General features: G+C 37.7%; 1 protein-coding gene across 7 annotated transcripts in view; it reads right to left on the reverse strand.

Moving 5' to 3' along the window:
• The window catches only part of LOC111867280 (protein abrupt), a 460,728-nt gene that overhangs the window by 16,743 nt on the left and 420,858 nt on the right, over positions 1 to 23,127 (reverse strand). The gene's annotated exons all lie outside the window — the stretch shown is intronic.

A 23,127-nucleotide genomic window follows, 5' to 3' on the forward strand; every position in this document is an offset into this window, starting at 1 on the left:
ATGGAAAAATTTTCTTGGAAACATGTGATGGTTACATGAGAATTCCAGATTCTTGCATAGTGGAACACTGGGAGTTTATTGTAGCATGAATGCCCATGCGAGTTACATATAAAATATTCAAAATGGAGAGAGCTGTTGCCACAGTTTGAACTATTGACAATGGATAATGGTGTAATAGAGTCAAAACACAGCCTGAAGACTAATCTGTCGCACAAGTGACAACAGAAGTGGCTTTGGGTCAGACATGTTCCAGATACTTTGGAACTCTGGCTTCAAGGTTCAGCTGTAATATATGCTGTTCTGTTTCAACATACACTGTAGTCACCAGCTTCAGTATAAACAGTCTGCAATGGCTGAGTATGACTGGAATGGTAACTGTGAGATAAGCTCAAATGTTGGAACAGCTTCAAAGTACATGGTGGCCAAATTCTGAGAGCGTAAAGGCCGCGGAAAAATAAGAACAAGTACATTCAGGTTAATTTGATGAAAAATTATAGCTACTTCTGCATATTACAATTTAGTGACCACAGGCTATTTCATAATAATCTCCCATTCCACAAATGCATAATAAACTGCTTCCTAAAACAAAAGCATTATACAAATATGTAAGATTTGAGGCTTTCACGGCGGTGACTATGAAGAAAGCAGTCTTCTGGGATTTGGCACCGGGTATATGTGGTGTTAACCGACGTTTCAGAGGAACGTATCGCCTCCATCTTCAGGGTAGAAGGAAAAATATAAGAAATCCACAAGCGAAGAGTCTGCTTTTACTGGTTCTCATGGTCTCTTCACTTGCGGATTTCTTATATTTTTCCTTCTACCCTGAAGATGGAGGCGATACGTTCCTCCGAAACGTCGGTTAACACCACATATACACGGTGCCAAATCCCAGAAGACTGCTTTCTTCATTATACAAATATTTTAAATATTTCCATTAGTGCATTTAAATGTTTCATTCAATATGGAATTACATCAAGGATTATATGGCAATGCTTTTAAATAAACTCTATATTAGCTAAGAAAAACCAAAACTGCATGCTGCAATATTCAAGCATTTCTTCAGAAGTAAAATAATAGTGCATATCTATATATCACAATGTGTACCTCACCAAAACTGTCTGCCCAATATTTCAGTTACCAGATATCCAAAATGAATGTATGGACTGACTTTTCAATTAATGGCAAGATGGAATCAACTAACTTGCACACAAGGAACAAAAGAACTGAACAGTCTTCACTTTGCAGAAACAAAACACTCACATTCTTAAAATGAATATCAGTAATAAACATGGCTAGTTACATCTAGCTGTCTAAATTTACAAAATTATACTTGGTATCCACTTAAAAAAAACAATTAATGCTAGCCTATCTAAATAACTTGTACCTCTGCTTCTGTGCCAAAAGCAATGAGAACTATTTTTAATACACGTGGTGAAATATATAGTGGAAAAATATACACACGAGAAAGATTCTACTGTATTATAGAGTATAGTTATAGGAGTCAAAATCACATCACTGCAAAAATGAAATCTATGTGCAATGCTCCCAGCATTATACAAAAATGAAAACATAATTTTAAATGCCACAATGTTTTATATTTTCAGAATGTCACCTCCAACGTTCAAAATTTGTTACTTAGAAGGCTGGAATTTAAAAAATTCTCAATTTCTAGATCTTATACATTCAAAATTGCATGAAGAATATGGCATATTTAAATCGGATTCAACTGTTTTTAGAAGCACCATATTATAATATTTTTTCCTGACATAATATATCATATGTTTCTGATGAACACATTTTAAATCTACCATTTTTACCTGTATTAAAATTAGTTGAGTATATATCAGTTTACATACATACTATGTAAAACACTGAAGTAACAACTAGCAAATGTGAGAATCCTCATCATTAATTAGGTTGATCCTAAACAAATTCACTGCTCCTATCAGAAAAGGTACACAGCCCAATTCATCACATACAGTGAATGCAGAAATGTTATAGATGTAACTGAAATGAAACTGAAAGGTACTTGGCCAAGCATGTTTTACGGGGCTCAAGGGGACCTGGGTCCATGTACAAACATTAACACAATGATTACTCTTATGTTATTCAAATCCCTCTTTTGTGAGAAGAAAATAAACTGATGGAATGGATTCCTAACATCGCTGACAAATGCACAGGCCACTACACTTTGCATCAGTTATATTATTTTCCACCATATCACATGCAAAGGCAAGAATCTGGCATATCAGTTGAGTATGAGGGGTGAGCCATACAACTGGCCCTCGCACTGCAACCTTCAATGATCTATTGTGCTTAGGCATATCAGGATATCCTTTACAATTCTAGACAATATGTTCATAAATGTAAAGTTGGCTGAGTGCTTGAATAATTAAGTACCTCAACATGAAGACATGAGGGAGTGGAGGAACATCTCCATTCTTTAACCAATGGCACTAAATGGTTAAGTTCACACCTTGGCCATCTGAGCCCCAGGAGAAGTCCCCAAGCAAGTTCAAATATGGTGGAGAAGAAAAAACACAGGCTCTGCCAGAAACTGAACCCTAATACACCAGTCATCCAGCCGGCAGCTTTGTCTCTACATAGAGTGAGCTTACCCTGACTTCTGTAATTTGTTCAGATGTCTTCAGGAAAAACTTTAAACAGATCTTTAACAGGAAGAATTCAGATACTATGTAACAGTTTTCTTTACCGGACAGAAAAAGATCAAATTGAACAAAACATAAGTATAATATGAAAATATTAATTTCTGCATTTCTTTTGCACAGAACTGAGACAATACATTTGCAAAGTACCCCAGAATCCATTTGCTCCATATGGATGAATTCTGACAAAAGGTAAAATAATAATCCATTCTCAATACAGTTGAAAAATACATGTCTGTGATACACAAACACACTGTGGCTTGAAATATAACTGGTTGTATGACAATATGAAGTGCCTTCACCTACTGGATTCACAAAGATGCTTATTTCTTGAACAAATAGTAGAAACCCACACATGAAATGTCATCCAAATGACAAATTTCACAAGTTAATAAAATATGATCATATGAAACCTTAATACATTACATATTTGTTATAATTGCAGTGAACATTACACATATCTTTCGGAGCCCTCCTTCTTTCTGTAAAAAGGGTGCCATGAACTCAAAATGTGAAGTATAAAGTGATTACTATAATAAAACTACGCAACCAACTGGTTGCAGGTATAGACATTAAAAATGTTGTCTTTTATACAGTGTTATGTATTAAATAAGATGGTATATAACCACTTCCATAACTACTTCCTAAATACTGAACTGTCATATTAGCTGAAAGTTGTAATATAAAAGATGTCATGGATTCTTGCAAAATGCATCTTTATCCACTGTCATGTCATTAAACACATAACTTTATTATTTCCTTCATGTAGGCAGTGCTTCTCTCATTACCAAATAATGACACAAGGAAAGTTACATACTGTTCTATACATTAAAATATTAAATGTCTTTAAGAAAGAACAATGCGTGTTTCTGCATGGTTTTAATGCAGTTAATCATCTTATAAATTTAATTTTAACCATACAAGTCTTTACTCAGCTGCTGAAGTTACTTTTACGAGTAACTGTAACAAACTGCAGAATACCACATGCATCACATTCACATGTATGACCATTTCAGGGTCTTCATCTTGTCCCACTGCTGTGCATGCTTCATGCGCATGTGGTTGCGGACAGAGTTGGGATGTGAGAAGGCCTTGGCGCAAGTAGAAACAGGGCATGTGGGGGAGTCACGGGGATAATGCTCTTCTAGGTGTGCACGCATGGCTGGTAGCTCGATTACCACTGCTTCACACAGCGGACACTCGAAACTCCTACCCGGTCCCGACAAACCGTCACCTGAGCCTGTTCCCACACCTGCCCCTGCAATGCAGGCCAGCAAGAATGGTTCCAATTAGAATCATCACCATCATAAATTAAATAGGGAGGAAATCACTATGAAGGCAAAGAATAGGCAAATATTACAGAAAGTATGTTGCAATAATTATTTTGTATTTAAATTTGCAGTTTCAAAGTTCATAAAAGGACACCTGTTTGAATATGCATATAATTTTGTATTACACCCCTCAGAACACACAGCAAGTGTCTTCTGCATGATTTCACAACTTCCAAAGAAAACCTGATGAACTTTTTAAAATGCACTTAAATGAAACCATTCTTGAGCCCACAATCTGCATCACACACTGACCGTTCACGTGGGTATCTGTTTCAATAAGAATTCCCAAAGGTCTTCAGATCTATATATTTATTACACAAATTTCAAGACAGAATAGAGCATCAATATAAATATTCAATAACTAAATTGTATACATGTATCCCTTCATAAGGAACTTTGCAAATCAAAATGTATCAAACCACCATATTAAATGATGCTGACTATACTTGTGCTTTCAGCTGCCTACAGCTCTGCACGAAAAACTGACAGGAAATGTTTCAAGAAATGATCTTCTAAACCTCAATCAACTGGCACTTGTGAAAAATCATTGACTAATATCAAAAAGTGAATATAAACTGAAATAGCACAATAAAATTTCCATTCACTCACACACTGAAAGCTTCTCATGTACATAAATTATTTCCTGCTTCCTTGAGTACTCATCTACTTTCAGAGACCTCCTTTCTCAAAATTAAAAGAGGGCTGATAACTAAACTGCTACACATTTTGACAGGACCTCTTCATATCCACACTCATTTTCGGAAGAGCTTATTTCTTATGCAGAGATTCTGTTCATGTTACATTTTCTTGATACAACTTCAAAACTCCACATCTTCACAAACAGTAATTCCAGCATAATTTGTAAGAAAGTTTGTAATCTATCTTCACACAATATTACTAAAACCAACAGTTCATTAGTTAACACTGACAAACTGAAAGCTAAATGAAAATTCATATATCTATTATCCTTCGTCAATTCAGGATGCTATATTACTTGGTCTAGTGTCACTCTCATAACTCAAGTTCACACAGCTCAATGTTGTTACTAAGAGATTCTAGAAAACTTAAAACTGTGAGACTGTGATGTCTTCCAATTGCATAATGTCCAGTTCAAATTTCTCATAAATTAAACAAATGATTCTAAAGTTGAAAAAAATGCACAGGCAGCAACATAGATGCATCCCNTTTTCAACAGAATATGACATAATATATGACTCACTCAAATAAAAAATTACTTTAAAGAAGCAACTTAGAGTGAATCCCAGTTCTGAACTCGAAGCATTCTTGCTAAAACTTGTTTTTACGATTCATTTTTGTAACTTAATTGAGTTTATGGCAATGTTTAACACTAAAGTAATTTTAAGTACCTTTCTGACAACATAACACAATTTCAAAAACATGTTCTAACCAAAGAAAGCCCAACTATTGTTCAGAACTTTTACGATACGGGCATACAGTATCCTCCAAAAATTATCTGCACTTATGGAGGAAAAAATAAATTTATAAAAAAAATCGTGGATAATGAAAAGTACAGAAATTCTGAAATGTACTCACAATGTCCAACTTGTTTAATTATCTTGAAAATTGTATGGTTATGGAAAAAGTGTACTGAACATAAGATGTGTTTCGTCTCTCCAAAACTTCTGTTCAAATGCATTTTGGGGGAGTTCTTTCACATGCACAGACAGACAGACAGGCGTGGGAGATGAGCAAACTTAGATGCTCTAAACGCTGCCAACAAGCTTAGGAACAGTGCAAAGAAAGTTGTAAACCAGATAATCCAGGCTTGTATAATCAGGATTATACTGTATATCTTAGTCTATAAGTTATTTAAACTTAGATGCTCTAAACGCTGCCAACAAGCTTAGGAACAGTGCAAAGAAAGTTGTAAACCAGATAATCCAGGCTTGTATAATCAGGATTATACTGTATATCTTAGTTTATAAGTTATTTAAAGACTAGATTAAAAATTTTAAAGGACACTTCAAGTTATAAGTCCATACTTAAAACAGAAATTAAAACATTCAACTTTCTATTTTACTGTTAAGCCCACATAGACTGCATAGGAAAATGAGCTTAAGTGTATCATTTGCAACATCAAACATGGCACATTCTCTGTATTCTAATTTTGGATCAGTATCTCCAACTGACCACGGTCTTTTCCCAAAAATTATTTTCACAAAACAAGGGTTTTCATTGTGATCCAATCTGCTACTTAACAAACCATTTACAATGAACAAAATTTCACTTATACCTTACGTATGGTTGCTGCAAATAAGGCCCAACTGTTTATACACACTTTTGACTGCCTTAACACAAGGTTTCCTGCATTTTTCTGAGGCATCACTGAATTGATGTTTAACTCACTAATCCCAGTATCTCCCACATAACATTTCATGTTCATTACTTTAAATGAAGTATTTTTGTGGTCAATTCAGTGTCTTGGGACTGTTTTTGACCTATCAACCACTCACATATAAGGAATGACACATAATTCCCCCAAAGCTCTTGGCCCCACCAAATCCCTCAACAGTTTACACAACAAAACTTTCTTATGGATGGTTTTGAGAATGACATTGTTCTCAACCACTTTTCTCTGCCAAGTGTTCAAGAGATATTCAATTCAATGTACCAACTGCAAGTATCGACAGTACTTGGATTTTTTTATTGTAATTGTTCTTGCCATGTGGAATACTTTCTGTCAAAACAAGTTTTTTAAAACAGTGTACATCTGTACTACTGGTTCTGAACCATTTTTGTCCCCATGCCCCCAAAAGATTTAATGTAACCATTTTGCCTTACAAAAGATAAAGTTGTCATTGTGCTTAAATAATTCTGCACTACGCCATGAAGACATACAAGGAAGTGGATGTATAAATCCACGTGTTCTTGACCTCAGCACTAGTTGGAGGTGAGCATTCTGCTTCACCGTCCAGCCGCTTTACCCCCAGTACCCACTGAATAGGAGGCCGGGTGGCCCCCAGAACCAGTCTGGACAACTTGGAGAGGAGAAAAAATCTTGCCACTACCAGGACTCAAAACTCTGAGCCCTTGGCCATCCAGCTTGTAGCCAGTCACTATAAGACTGAGCATTCCAGCCTCATTCTGCTTTACACTGTACTAAATTCCCCTTTCCTACTTCTGAGCCACGACTGTAGCCGAAGTCTTCAGAATGCAAATTGACCAGCTCTTGTCCTCCCCCCACCAAAAAAAAACTGTATCTTCTTTTACTTATTTCTCAAACAGAGAATTCAGAAGATACAAGGCATGACTGATGGGCAGATATGTGATTTATATACGTGAATTTTATCAATTCCACCTGATGTGAACAAGTTTTCAGCATACCCATTGTTAGGTATCCCTTAGATTAAAATTAGGAAATATATGTAAGCAAAGTGTAAACATTCTGGTGTACTTCATTTGTTATTGCCTCTAGATTTCAGACTTGTGATGCTAACTTTTGATGCTCTCTTATGGACAATCCAACTGTTCTCCAGTTACGACATAACACAGCACAAAAATTACTGGGCACAAAATATGTAATTTATATTTCATGGATAAGAGTACTCTATTCATGAAAATCTTTAATAATAAATATTATGACCAAGATGTGGGCAGAAATATATGTAAGTCATCATGCAGAGTGTTCATTTCTGTTGTCTGAGTTTAACCTAAACTGCAATGTTTTGTAAAACTTCCTCATTCCAAATTTCATGAAGATCCATTCAATGGTTCTCGAGTTGTTAAATGTGGACAGACAGACAAAGGAACACAGAAAACCTAGCAGGCATATTTTGTAAATTCTCACTGTCAAAACACCAAAGATTTTGAAACCCAAGTTACACAAATAAAATTAATACACTGGACCTAAAATTTTCCTTTGTCTAACTTTCAATTTCAGTGATCTGAAGCCAATAATATCAATGTTAAACTACCACCAATTAAGACTTTCCTCAGTTTAGTGTTAAAATCCACTGCTCTCTAAAGCTTTAGACAGGGGTTTCACGGTACTTTCTTTCGCACATTTTATAATAGACCATAAATGAAATGCTGATATTTCAATCAAGAATAACCTGAGATCTATCAGGAACAGCACAGAAACCAGCACTAACATAAAACTTGATACCTGGTTATTAAATTGATACTTTTAAAAAGGCTACATTATAACACACTGGACACTATTGTAGTCGGACCCAAAGGAAAGTATTAGTTCTTGAAAATTACAGTGAAGCACAAACAGTGGCGATACAACCACAGCAACGCTTCTTTGAAACTCAAATAGCTAAACTAACTAACTTCATGGAGCTGAGCACTTCTTGATAAGCCACCAGTTCTACAGCTACTTATGAACTTTCCAACATATTATGGAACCCAAAGGTTCATTACTGTGTTCACAAGAGCCCTCCACTGGTCACTATCCTGAGCCATCAATCCATTCCATTTCACCCCATCCTACCTCTCAGACCCATTTTAATATTAGCCACCCACCTACATCTTGATCTTCCTAGTGGTCTCCTTCCTTCTGGCTTTCCCACCAATATCCCACATGCATTCATCATCTTCCCCATTTGTGCTACATGGCATGCCCATCTCATCTCATCTCTAACACCTTCAGTCTACATTCCTTCCTTAATATCAGAGAAGAAGTTTCACACCCATACAGAACTGCAGGCAAAATTATATTTTTGTGTATCATAATTTTTATGCTTTTAGACAGAAGCAGCAAAGACGAAAGGTTCTGGACTGAACGGCAATAGGCATTACCAGAATTCAATCTCCTTTTAATTTAATTTCCTCCTGAATAAAATTTTGATTTGCTATTATCATTCCCAAATATTTTTACTGTGTCACATTTAAAAGCATCTGTTAGCTATCTTTATGTCATGATTTTGTCCTGCATTCTGTGATGAAACAACAACATATACTTAAGTTTTCCTTGTGTTTACTTCTAGACCAACTTCCTTATTAGTATCAATTAAGGTTTCTGTGTTTTCTTTAATAATACCTACGTTATCTCCCAGCAGAATCACATCATCAGCATTCACAACTCAAATACATTATTTAATTTCATTCACATAGTAGAAATTCAGAACAGCAGCTTTGTATGGTGTGTTAAACTGAGACCACAGAAAGAACTCCCACAGATGACAGAGATGACAATACTCAAAGCTCCCATTCCATGCCTCCTAACTGATTCCCATCTCACTCCCTTTGGCCCAAGCAGCTAGCCCAAAGCACTTGTCATCAGTGAAGGTTATCACCATAACATTGGGGAATACAATGGAAGAGACAGTGTAATGGTTTCAGGAAGTCAACGGGGCAGTTTCTTCCTATGGTCTCAGAATAGATGTTCATATCAGTACCACTGGGGAAGTTCACAGTGTAAACCAAGTATGATATATGTATGGTGTTCTCATAATGCTTTCCCTCTGTGAGTCCTCTCCTCTGGCAAGGTTTCTTTTTTTCTTCATATAATTTATATTGTGTACAGAATTGCCAGGTTTGTGCATATGCTGTCTGGTTATCCTTCCTCCAGCTCAAGCTGGGAAACTAGCAGCAGATCTCCCATGTTCTGGGAACGATGATGTGGAAGTGGGGGCACAATACTTTTCACCACAAAAACATTTGCCATATATCAAGTGAGATAATACATTAAATATCTGTTATTTAATTCTATACTTATACGCTTATTTTCTATAATTTACTCATTTATTTAATGATGTTGTATCATGAGAATATCCCCACAGTCACTTTAGGAACAGAAATGCAGCAAGGTAAGTTATATTTTCAGAATGAACAGCATCGACAATGCTTTTTGACAAAAACACCTCTCTGTCAAGCTTCCATGGTGATGCCACATGCATAGAACATAGAGCATATCTTACTGTACTGGTAAGCTCTGCTGACAAACTTAATTTTGATAATTAATTTCAGTGGGGAAATCTCTTAAAAAGTAGCTACTTGGAAGCCTGTGCGAAACAGAGAAGTTCATATTAAACCAGACCTTACATAGAAAAGTTCTGACAATATAAACAGGACTGAAGTTGTTCAGAATTATGTTCAATGATTAAGTCTGATATTAGTAACACTGAAACTTATCAGATTCCTTCACCAGAGCAGTAGTCCCCACAAAGTAAAAGCTGTCAGCCACAATTTAAAACAAAAAATCTACTAGCCCTAATTAATCTCCATAAATTTAATATGTCTGAATAATGCATAATCAAATCCAATACCATGAACAAATAATATCACAATTCTATCACTAAATTATATCAAGCTACCGGTAACTATTGTATCATGGAACTGAACTGTTTGCCAAAAAGAATGGTGAAGAAATAAACAGCTCTTTAAATGATTCTCCGAATGACACTAATAATCAACTATTTCAATGTATTCAAAGCACAAAAAAGTAATAACAAAGACAAGGAAGTAGAATGTTATCACAATTCTTTATCAAAATGTGCAAGATTTGTTGCGATATTGCTATTATTATTTTCTATCAAGCAAGGTTACATTAATTTCAGTATTTGGTAAAACTGCTTCTAAAACTTACTTATATAATGGCGTAATTTCTCTTGTTTTAAGTTCTGAACACTATTTAAATTCTTACAAAAGCAAAATCATGTGTATACATGTACACATTACAACGAATCAACATTCCAGAGCCTCACACTGCTTACTGTAAATCCACTTCCTAACAGCAGCATGCACAAAAACCTATGAATATAGTACCAAGGAAGCACAAACTGCCTCACTATTACAAATACAAAACCCAGTCTCAGTCACTTGCAAAGGTAGGATACTGAAAAAAACAAACTATTGAAAAAACAAAGAGTTCTGTGTTAGTTTCAAGGTTCTCCTGGTGGTGATTATGTAGAGTACTATCTCCTGGGATGGGTCTAGTAAGATAAACACGAAGTTGTCCTTGTGCTTAACCAATTAAGGACTACGCTAAGAAGACGTATGGGGGAGTGGATGTATAGATCCATGTACTCCTCATCTTGACATTACTCGGAGGTGAGTGGTCAGCTTCACGCTCCAGCCACTTTATACCCAGGGGAAAGTGCCTCTGGTATCCACTGGATAGGAGGCTGGGTGGGCCCCAGAACCGGTCTGTATGACGTGGAGAGGATACAAATCTTGCCCCTAGTAGGAATCTGAACTTCAACCCCTCAGCTGCCCAGCCTGTAGCCAGTCGCTACACCTACTGTGCTATCCCAGCTATGGTGTCATTCCTGTATAGGATGTATGCTCCTCTGGCATGTCAGTAAACTACTACCAAACTATACAGTCATATCCTAGGAGACAGTACACTTCTAGAGACTCAAGGTTTGCACAGCAAGATTTAAATTGTGGTATTCTGGGTCTTGACACCATATACTCTTGTAGGTGGTTACTGATGTTCTGGGGAACCTGCTGTTTCCATCTTCCAGGTGGAAGTGAGAACAGAGTGGGGAAGAGTTATGTTAGAACTGTGGTGGGATCACGTCAAGAAGGAAGGTCTATAAGAGCCTTGGATGGGGAAGATGCAAAGCCATGCCTGAACCAATGGGATGGACAGCCCAGCTCTACTCACTTTACCCTGAAGACAGAGAGAGCAACTTCCTCTGAAACATCAGTAACCATCCAAAAGACTACATGATATAACAGCCCAGAAGACCACAATACTCGTATTTTTAAAAAAACTTAACCTGAGGTAATGTTCCATGCGCTTTTAGAATAACGTTCCGTGCTGAGTCCAAAACTGCATTTATTATTAGAATTATTGGGTTTTTGGACATTGTTCAGTATCCTAAAAACTAGAAAAACAATGTTTCAGAAACTTGATTTGTTACGCTGACATGGACTCTCCAGTGATTGTGGATAAATCTTTCTGAGGGACCCAACAGAGTAGTTATCTCCCACTCATCTGAGAACAGAAACTGATCCAGTTTCTGAAATATTGCATTCTCTAGTTTTCAGAATACTGGACAATGGACAAAGTCCAAAAACACAATTCTGAGTGTTATACACCTTGGTCAGAACCCTTTAGAAATTACTTGCATTTACCATCCATGACCCAGCTTATTATTGTAGAGTCACTTATGTTAATGACTGCTGTATAAAACATAACTAATAATCATATTGAAATATGTGCTCACATGATAAAATGTAACTATAGTCATTATGTAGATGACAGCAAGATATAAACCACCCTCTCTCTCAACCATACGAGTATACACTCCATATTAAGCTGCATACTTTAAACTACTAAATCTTACAGTAGTAGTTTATATGAATTCCTTTAACATTAGTTTCAAATTTCAATTTTAAAGACTAGTAGCCAATATAAATATCATTCAGATAGTTTACATCGCATTTTGAACAAATTTCACTCACACTTTAAATACAAATGATCACTATGGCACAATATACCAGTATCATTTCCTAAATACATCACCATATGGCCTTCACTTAAGGAACAATCTTCATGTACTGTCAAACTATTCACAGTGCACTCCACAATGGATTTATCAGGCTTCATTACACTGAACTGAAGACAATACTCAGTTAGGGTCCAGTAGCCTGTCTCTGACGTATCCCATGTGCCTGCAGTTTATGATTGATGAGATAATGCTTAGTCTTGCACTTCTTGCCGCAAACATCACAGCGATGCCATTGGTCCTCAGATGTCTGAACATGTACATTGATGATGTGCTGACGCAGGTTACTTGGCGAGCTGTAAACTCGTCCACAGAACGGGCACGGGGGGCGGACAGACGAGGGGGAGGAGCCTACTACAGCCGCCCCTGCAACGACAGGGAGCGGCATATCAGTAACAGATTAAACTCTATAATCTACACTCAAAAATTCAGTGCTAAATGTGAACTTAGTTCCAATGCAACACCAGACCTCTAACTACATCATACAAAGATTCATGCATGCATTGGAAAACTCAGGACGGCCTCTCCTCCCCCTCCTCATCTTCCAAAATCTGTGTTAAGATTAACATAATTCCCAATTAAATGTTCATGTGAAATGTGCCCACTGGGTAGTGTGCTTTAGCTGTAAAAAAATTGTCTTCAATTTTTGCAAAAAATACAGTTTTTTCTAGAACTTTTCCAGTATTTTTAAATAAAGAATGTACTTATACAAAATTCTTAATGGGTACATCTAAATGAACATAAAATTGCATTCTAATATTGCATAAACTTGGCAGATGCTAAATGTACAACTCATATTTTAAATTCACTGTCAAATTAATAAGTAGAACAGTCAATAATTTTGTGGATTGGCTGCACAGTGGCGCTGTTATACACTACAGAAGATACAAGGAACCACAAGATGGTGCCGTGTCTGTTCTTCTCTCATCCTAGCAAGAAGCAGCTGCATTGTGTCTCTGTGTGTGTGTGTTGTGTATTCAGAAAGAAAGTCACTGTTGTGAAGGGTAGCAGTCTGTGAGCGGCGGAAAACAGATATGTCGCAGTTTGAACAAGAAGAAAATGTAAAGTTCTGCCAAAAATTAGGCAAATCCACTAGTGAAACACTTCAAATGATCAAGCAAGCATACAGCGAAGAAACCTTGGCCCATTGTGCTGTGTTTAAGTGGCACAAACGTTTTGCACATGGGAGAGACAGTTTGAGAGATGATGAGCAAACCGGTTGGCCAAGAATGGTGAGAACTGACTCAAGATCCAAGCAGTTGCAATGTTGGTGTATGCCAACTGCTCCCAAACAGTAGATGAAATAGCAGGAGCAAGGTTAGCCATGGTACTTGCCATAAAATTCTGTCTGATGACCTGAACATGTCTTGTGTTACCCAGCAGTGTTGCACACGTCTGCATCCTGACACAAGACCAATGTGACAATTGCATGAGCATTTGCACTGACCTGATTGATAGTGCTTACAAAGATGGGATATTCCTCAACCAGATCATAACAGGAGACAAAACATGGCGTTTTCTGTATGATTCACAACTTAAGCGACAATCGGCCACCTGGAAATCGCATCACTAAAAAAGAAGAAACCGCAACAGGGCAGGTCAAAAGGTAATGTAATACCTGAACTGTTTTTCAACTCATCTGGAATCGTTCACATGGAATTCATCCCAGGAGTGACTGTAAACAAGCACCGCTACACGGATATCCCTCACCATCTACGCAATTCAATTTGTTGTAAGCGTCCTGAGCTTGGGCACAGGAAAAACTGGCTGTTGCCACATGACAACACCCCTGCATATTGCTCTGTGCTTGTCCAAGAAGAGCTGCCACACCCTCCACACTCACCTGATCTCGCACCATGTGATTACTTTTTCTTTCCCCGCTTGAAAGAAGAGCTACATGGGCATTGATTTCAGTCAGCCAAGGAGATCATCACTGCCACAAGGGAAGCCATATGGGACTTTCCTGCAAATATCTTTCAGCAGTGTTTCCAGTAGCTAAACCAATGTTGGCAGACTTGCATAACAGCCAATGGCGACTATTTTGAGGGAGGATGTGGATATGTGTACGTGTATGTGAGTGCCTTGTAATATGGTGCAACAAAACCACAGCCCACGAAATTACTGACTGTAGTAGTATAAATAATTTTCATCTTTTCCTATTTGATGAATGATGAACCAGCTTCCTTGTGATTGCTTATCTCTCATAAACATGTAATTTATTAGTCATCTTATTTTTATAATTTCTATAAATCCTCACATCGCAACACAATGTATATCAATGTGCACAATATTCAGTTTGTGTACAGATTCTAGTTCAATGTCTTGAAGGTACTGCATCCAGAATTCTCTTGTATTCCCAAAAAATAATCAAGCTGTTTCACTGCTTCTTGTGTACAAACACAGTAGAGCATTATGAATTTCTTCTCCTTAAAATATTTCACATCTGATTTCCACTTGGTGCTACCATGCCACCATAATTCTTCAATCCCCTCTGACGGATGCCGTGGGTCTGAAGCAGATGTGTATGCAAGTACTGCCTGGTTTTAAACATTTTTCCACAAACATGACATGGTTCCCAGAAGTCATTTTTTGTGTGAACATTGGCAATGTGTTGCTTCAGGTTGCTGCTTGTGCTGTACACACGACCACATTCAGGACAAATCGGCTTTTGTTGCTGATGACGATCGTCCAGAGGAGAACCATCATCTTCTGACACGCGCCCTGGAAGTCCAGGCCACGTGCATCAGTTTGAACATCTACTATATTTATTAATACTAAGTCCAAAAGGATTAGATATTATCACTACAAGTATGGAAATAATTTACATTCAAATCATAATTACTGCTTTTGTTGACATACCAATCCTGCCTGTTACTCTTAAGCTTCATTCAATTTCATTCCTAACAAATCAGATATATTCACATGTAAAACAACACATAATAATAATTACATCACTGGTATTCATATTTTCAACATTACAACAAGCTGACAATTACTTGCTATTACTGGGAACAAAAGCATGTTCACATAAAACAAGAATGATCTGGACACATCTATTTCTGAATAAAATTACTGTAAAATACACTGTGCAAAAGCACCACAAGCATTATATACTGCAGAAAGCATGGGAGTACTGTGTTTCTAGAACAAATTTAAAACAAAACTGACTCATTACATGATACTGAAAGAGGTAAAATATCCACCTTGTCTTCTGTAACTAACTTTTGTTTGGATGCAAAAATGCTTCCTGGACATTTACCTATTATCTGTAGCTGAGGTTACATTTACATTTTGAACGCTACCTTCACGCATGATAAAATGTGGAAACCTACTCAGTCAGGCCCATTTAGTGAATGTATTTCTTGTTAGCTGAAGACAGGCACCAAACCAACTTCCAAAATGTTGTAGATATAATTCCAAACACAGACAATGAACAATATCCAGAGAACATTATTATGATATAAGATCATCACTGAACCTCTAGATCTATACATTTTTGCTGTTTAGTCTTAACATAAACCAATAATTTTCTTTATGTAAATAATCTATACATAAATACTTCAGAAATGTCCATAAAATTTGTATCAAATTCATACTCTGCATTAATTGCATGTTTTGTATATGATGACATGTTTATGAAGCTGTCAAGTTGGGAAACCAAGAGATGCTGACTAACATATCAACACACTCTTGCTATTACTTCATTTAAGATGTTAACATTGTAAAAATAAAGCGCAGTTTTCTTTCACACCCACAAGAAAATTAATATACAAGGTGGTTCAAATATGACTGGGACTGATTTGTGTGTAAACAAGCGGCACTGCGCATCAGTTGTGCGACCTTGAGAGAGTGAAGCCACAACCTCCACCCTCCCTCCTGTTCAGTCCTATCTGGGAGTTGCTAGAGTGATGAGCGAACAAAAGGTACCGCAGAGCGTGGAACAACACATTGTGATCAAATTCCTTGTTGGAGAAAACGTTCCATCTGCTGAAATTCACCACAGACTCCAACAACAGTATGGGGAAGAGTCTCTCACGGACCCATGTGTTTGGGTGGTGTAAGTGTGCTTCAGAGAGGGCATAGAGTGCATGGAGAATGAACCACATGAACATCGGCCGCGAACATCCGTCACTGAGCCAAACATTGATCGTGAAGACGCACTTACTCGTGAGAATAGGTGCATCACTATTAAGGAACTTGGAGCAATGCTGTCCATCAGTGTTGGTAGTGCAGAAGACATCGTGAAATACCACCCGCACAATTGCAAGGTGAATGCACGTGGGTACCACACACTTTGACGGACGTGAACAAAATGGTGCGCATGCAAGCTGCCAGTCGTCTCCCACAGCAGTTTGAAGATGAAGGTGATGCATTTTTGAAGTCTACAGTAACCACCGATGAAACCTGGGTGCACTACTTCATTCCTGAGTCCCAGCAGTCATCACGTGAGTGGCGACATACCAGTTCTCCCAAACCCAAGAGAGCGTGGAGGAGCCATTCGGCAGGAAAAGTGATGGCAACGTTCTTCTGAGACTGGCAGGGGGTTATCCACGTAGACTTTCTGACAGATGCCAGAATAGTCAATGCAGCTTATTACTCAGACCTCCTGGCAACAGACGTGAAGGAAAAGATCCAATCCAAGCGGAAGACAGGTGGAAAGCAGGTAGCCTTCCTTCAAGACAATGCACGCCCCCATACAGCCAAAACAATGGAAACCCTCCTGAAACTGAAATGGAACCTTCTGGCACATCCGCTGTACAGTCCCGATTTAGCCCCAAGTGATTTCTACCTGTTCGGAAGGCTCAAGTCAGACTTGCAAGGCATGCGGTTTGTGAACGACGCTGTCATCCAGACTGTTCGGGAGTTGATGCGCTGCCAACCACAAGCCTTTTCTGAAAAGGGCATCAGGATACTTCCAGAACATTGGAAAAAATGTGCTGACTCCAGAGGGGAGTACGTTGGAAGACTGACATGTGCAAGTAAGTGTTTGGCAATTATGATTAAAAAAAATCAGTCCCGGCCATATTTGAACCACCTTGTACATAGCAGGCAAATATCTCTACCACAGTGCTCTAGGCAGCAATCTACGTAAGTTAACATTACATAAAAGTCCATTGCAAATTCCTAGTCTCAAGGTCATACAGAATTTGAACATGGAAATAAAAATCCTTTATATGGCCACATGTTAAGAAAAGTATAAGTGCAACTTGAAATCTAAGCACACTTTATAGATGCCACATTATTTTGCCTGTGGTTCTGTATTGGTGTGAAACTTGGTCTCTGACATTAAGGGAGGAACACAGACTTAGGGTGTTTGAGAACAGGGTGTTGAGGAAAATATCTGGACCGAAGAGAGATGAAGTGACAGCAGGTTGGAGAAAAGTGCATAATGAGGAGCTTCATAACTTGTACTCTTCTCCAAGTATAATTAGAATGATCAAGTCAAGGAGGATGAGGTGAGCAGGGCATGTAGCATAAATGGGGGAGACGAGGAATGCATGTAGGATATTGGTGGAAAAGCCAGAAGGAAAGAGACCACTGGGAAGACCAAGGTGTAGGTGGGTGGACAATATTAAAATGGATCTTAGAGAGATAGGATGGGATTGTATTGATTGGATTGATCTGGCTCAGGATAGGGACCAGTGGAAGGCTCTTGTGAACACGGTAATGAGCCTTCGGGTTCCATAAAATGCTGGGAAATTCTTGAGTAGCTGCAGAATTGGTGGCTCCTCCAGAAGGGCTCACCTCCATGAGTAAGTAATTAAGTAAGTTTCTTCAGATTACTAAACAAGGAATTATGGGGATCTATACATCCACTCCCCCATGTCTTCATGGTGTAGTGCTTAGTTAAGTACAAGGAAGAATTTTTACCTTTTACTATAACCCCCACTCTCCTACTGCAGACTTTCAGGACTCCAACTGGTACTACTGTCACTCAAGGCTCACAAGTTTACGAGTTTGCCTTATTTTTATTACTGACTGTAGGTAACTGAAAAAGTACGAGGTTGGACTGCTTATAATGACTAACATTCATGCCTCATTTTGGTTCAATTTGAAAAGACTCGCACAGAGAGATATATAAACAGACAATATGGTGACCTCATAAGCCTACTTACTTTCTTTCCTTCAAGAAAGTATGTTAAAAACTGTGAATTTTACAAATTAATTACCAGGGAACAAATCTAGTTCTGTTCATTAGTTTCTGAGGATGAATTCTCATTGCTATTCATGTTTCTCCTGCTTGCCAGCCTGACTATTCCATAGCATGCTTCAGGGAATTATGCACAGTACAGTAATAGTGTACTTTGTGTAAGATTTGAGGTTTTCACGGAGGCGACTATGAAGAAAGCAGGCTTCTGGGATGTGGTTAACACCACATCTACATGGGGTCACAACCCAGATGACTGCTTTCTTCTCGGTATACTTTGTTTGTGGTCCTGACACAAAGGACATAAAACAGAAGGGGTTTCTCTATACTGTAGACCTTGAAAATCAGACACATTAAGTTATACTGTGACACACTACTGTACTACTACACTTCTGGTGCATCTGAAGCGATAAAGACTCAAAATTAAGATGGGATTGGGTGAACTGCTCATGTCCTGATTAGTGTGTCATGAAGAAAACACAATCATGGATATAACATGTCCTTGCAAGAATGGTCCATAGAAAATAAAACAGCAGCAATTAGGAGCCTTCAAGTTCATACCTATTTAGCATATCTGGCCTCAGCCTATGTAAACTGTGTGGGCATGCTAAGTATATAAATCATTCCCACAAAATTCTCTCACCAAATAACACAACCAATTTGCCTTAGACAAGAGAAATAGCAGAATTCTCAAGATTATATAGTATTTCCTACTTTGAGACATTATCTGCACACTGGTTCATGGATGGATTAATTAATGGATTATTAAGTTTAATGTGTATGTTCCACTGGCTGAAGTTCTGGGCCTTATGCTTTCAATAACTGATTGGTGTACTGTTTCACAGCATTACTTGTGTGCACAAATAAATATCTCTTGTGGGTGGGTGTCACTTTTCCAGGTGGGAGCTTACTAACTTTTTGACCATTTAACCGATTTAAATGAAAATCATCATGCTTGCCACCTATCTTCACTAGTTTTGCATGAAACTAATGTTTCTCTGGGAGTATAGCTTTAATGTGTACATATATAAAGATTAGTCTTCTAAGATGTAACACTATGGAGTATGGTAGATAGAAAGATGGTACAATTATCAAGTTTTTATTTAAAATGCAGCATTCCAGAGATAGAACTGTCTCAAGATAGCAAATAATCCTACCAACTGGGCCCAAATGAGTAGAGTTTTACCTGAAGACAGAAAGAGAATCCAGTCTCCAAAACATAGGGGGGGGGAACCAGGACAGAGGTAAAAAAATACCATCATCGTGAACTTTTAGATCTTATTTAGAATTCTGGTAGATAGCCACCCACATTTCTGCATCTACTACAATTCCAAAGACTGAAATCTTTACATTCACCACTGTGAGAACCCCAAGTCTCATATACTAGTTTACTTCACAATTTTGCACTGACACGTTCAACATCAGGAGGTTTCTTTAATTCCTATGAAAAATATTAACAATGGAAACTACATATAATCAGATTTACTGCCTTTACATATGTCTTCTGACACAAATTATAAATAGTAACAACTTTCAAATTACTACATAATGCTATTTATTTGGCAAAATACTACTGATCACACATTTCAATACTAGAACATAACTTCAGTAGCAACTGACAATTACCATCTTCCAGAATTCAATACTGTGTAGTCTGGGAAATGGATATCCATGTTCCAGAGGAACTACCTCTGTGTTCACTGTATAAGACTGAATAAACGCATCCAAAATGTTGGCAGCTATGTGCCAAACTACACAATGTCACATTCCAAAAGACAATGATCTTCAGTCACAGCCATGAAAAGTTCAATTCTCACTCAGCAGTTACTGCTCTAAAAACTTCAATTTGCACTTCAGCTTCACAAGCAGCAATCAGGAATTTTAGGCAATTGCAATCTGACTTGATGTATTCCATAATAATAAGAAGCTACTCATACAAAACAGAACTTCTTTAATTTAACAATTTCACAGAAACAAAACATTATGCAAAACTACTACTAGAGTAACTGCGGAAGCTATACTATTGAATACACAAGTCATGACAAGTCCATGGCAGTTAAACAGGAATATTAACACACTTAACAAATACAAGAACATTTCCTGACAGTAAGACCAAACATAGTACCTTGGCAAAAGATTCTTACACATTTCATTTTGCAGGATGGTTTTCAACCACTTATAAAAAATTAAATTTCTAAATTTTCTTTTGGTATTTAAATATCATAAGAGGACATCTCATGTGGTTGCTGCACGTTAATAAAACCGAGGCTTAACAAATCACATATGCCATGCCACCATGGTACTCAGTATTTAGTGGAGTACTGTTCCATTTTTCTCTATATTCATACATGAAAAATTATACACTTTGTAGCTAAAACGATTAGTTTGTATTCCAACAAGCAGATCACAGTTTCATCCAATGTAAGTGGAAACCTTTATGTTTAAGCCATGTCATCAGAGAAGGATGAATGTTGTGACTGGCAGATATAGGATGTCTGGATGAAAGTTATCCAAAATAAAAAATGTAATCTTGGAAACTAATTGTCATACACGTATCTGGTTTATGTCATCGGAAAGGAAAACTGAAAGTTTTTTTTTCATACCCAGCTTATGCGCATATGCCACCATATTTTCCCCATCATATTAGGAATCACCTGGACAGAGAGATGGCTGGGATATGAATTGGCAGACGTGAACCAATCGCTTGGCCTCCTAGGTCGCCAGATTTAACCCCACTGAATTTTTATTGTGGGTTATGTGAAGAACATTATCTACCAGGTTAAGATCAATGACCTTCAACACCTGAAAGTCTGTCTAAGGGACGCTGTGGCTATGGTAACACCAAACATGCTTCAAGTATGGATATTTGTCATGCCATCAAGGGAACACAGTGTCAGTGTGTAAGCAAAGTACACACGATTTTCCCACCAATATATAAATACAGAAGTTTATACTGAAAATATAACTTAGTGCCCTGATGATGATGATGATCATCATCATCATCATCATCATCCTTGTCATCACTGTAATCAGTCAATCATAAAATCTTTTTTTACATTAACCCTTTGAGGTGTCCGTGACATAGCTCAGACAGTTGGCTGCTGGCTCCCCACTGCGGTGGCTCAGGTTCGAGTCCAAATCAGGTCAAGTGGGATATGTGGTGGATGAAGTGGCACTGGGGCAGGTTTTCTCCAAGTACTTTGGTTTCCCCTGCCAATTCTCATTCCAGTGACTGCTCCACATTCATCATCATCTAACACCAGGGGCTGGTACAATAGGCCAATTTGGGCCAACGTACCAGGTGGACTGTCTAACTCCACTCCAAGGAACTTAAAAAGAAAAAAAGTTTAGTTTTAGTGGCTTTTGTGTGAAATCATCCATTATATAATCTTTCTTGAAAGATTACATACAAAACCACTTTATTTATAGATCAACCTCTTCCAAATTCACAGCCTTCCCTGATACACTGCTATTTACATCAAACTATCTCTGAAAAAAAGATTCTTTTCACAGCTACCTTGTACTTCAACGAGAAAGTTATGGCAATATGTGACATGCACATGCTTCCTAGCCAATCCTAGTATTCAAACTTCAGTATCCTAGTGCATTTAAAGTCAGGGAGTAGAGTCCTATTCCAGACGTTGACAGTCGCTTGGCTAGTCAAGCAATTCCCTTCTTTATGAAACCTAAACGTGTAACTTTATGTTCACAAAACCCGTCATTAGACCCTATCTTGGGCCCTGATGTATCTAGTTCACAACCTCACATCCAATTCTGTTAGGATCCCTTGTAACATTCTGTACTGCAGCTTGTGTAATTAAATAAACTGAAAACATTCGTAATAATTAGTTTAATATTAACACATTCTGAATGAAAGTATCACACTACTCACATTCAACGTCATTGACAAATAACAGCAAAAGTTATCCATTTACTGGACGATGAGTACAAGTATTACCAAACTGAATGGATTACAGGTAGTTCCAAGTAGTCTTGACAATGTGGAGGAGCAAATTTATTAGCAATTCCTTGTTGATATGAAAAATGAGACCTTAATGAGCTGGTGTCGAACACCATGCAATCTATGCTTAGTTTACCTCATGTCATCTTACTTGGATGCAAAATATGTACAGTTCAGTAAATTAATTTAATGTAGCAATGATGCAGCACACAAATCCTGCAATTGTTGTAACTCTCCAAAGTATTTCTTCCCTCCATAATCTTACTTACAAATAATTTAACAGATCTATTATATTAGGATCATGGTCTTCTGGGATGAAGTTGCATAGTTTGGTAAACAGATATCAACAATTCAGAGGAACCAACTGCCTATCTATTAAGGACAGAACATAACAAAGGCTGCAATCTTAATACTTACCACCATGAGAACCTCTAAGATCCATCATGAATATACAACTAAGCAAGAATTTCAATGGTGGACCTTAATTGTGGTACTACTATATGACAGAGTCGGATTAATGTGGTTCTGTTGTGTGCCACTCTTTTCTTGTAAAGTGCAGTCACATCATATATGCATTTAACTTACATGAATTCAACCA

This window comes from Cryptotermes secundus, unplaced genomic scaffold (assembly GCF_002891405.2).
Source record: "Cryptotermes secundus unplaced genomic scaffold, Csec_1.0 scaffold373, whole genome shotgun sequence".
Lineage (NCBI taxonomy): Eukaryota > Metazoa > Arthropoda > Insecta > Blattodea > Kalotermitidae > Cryptotermes > Cryptotermes secundus.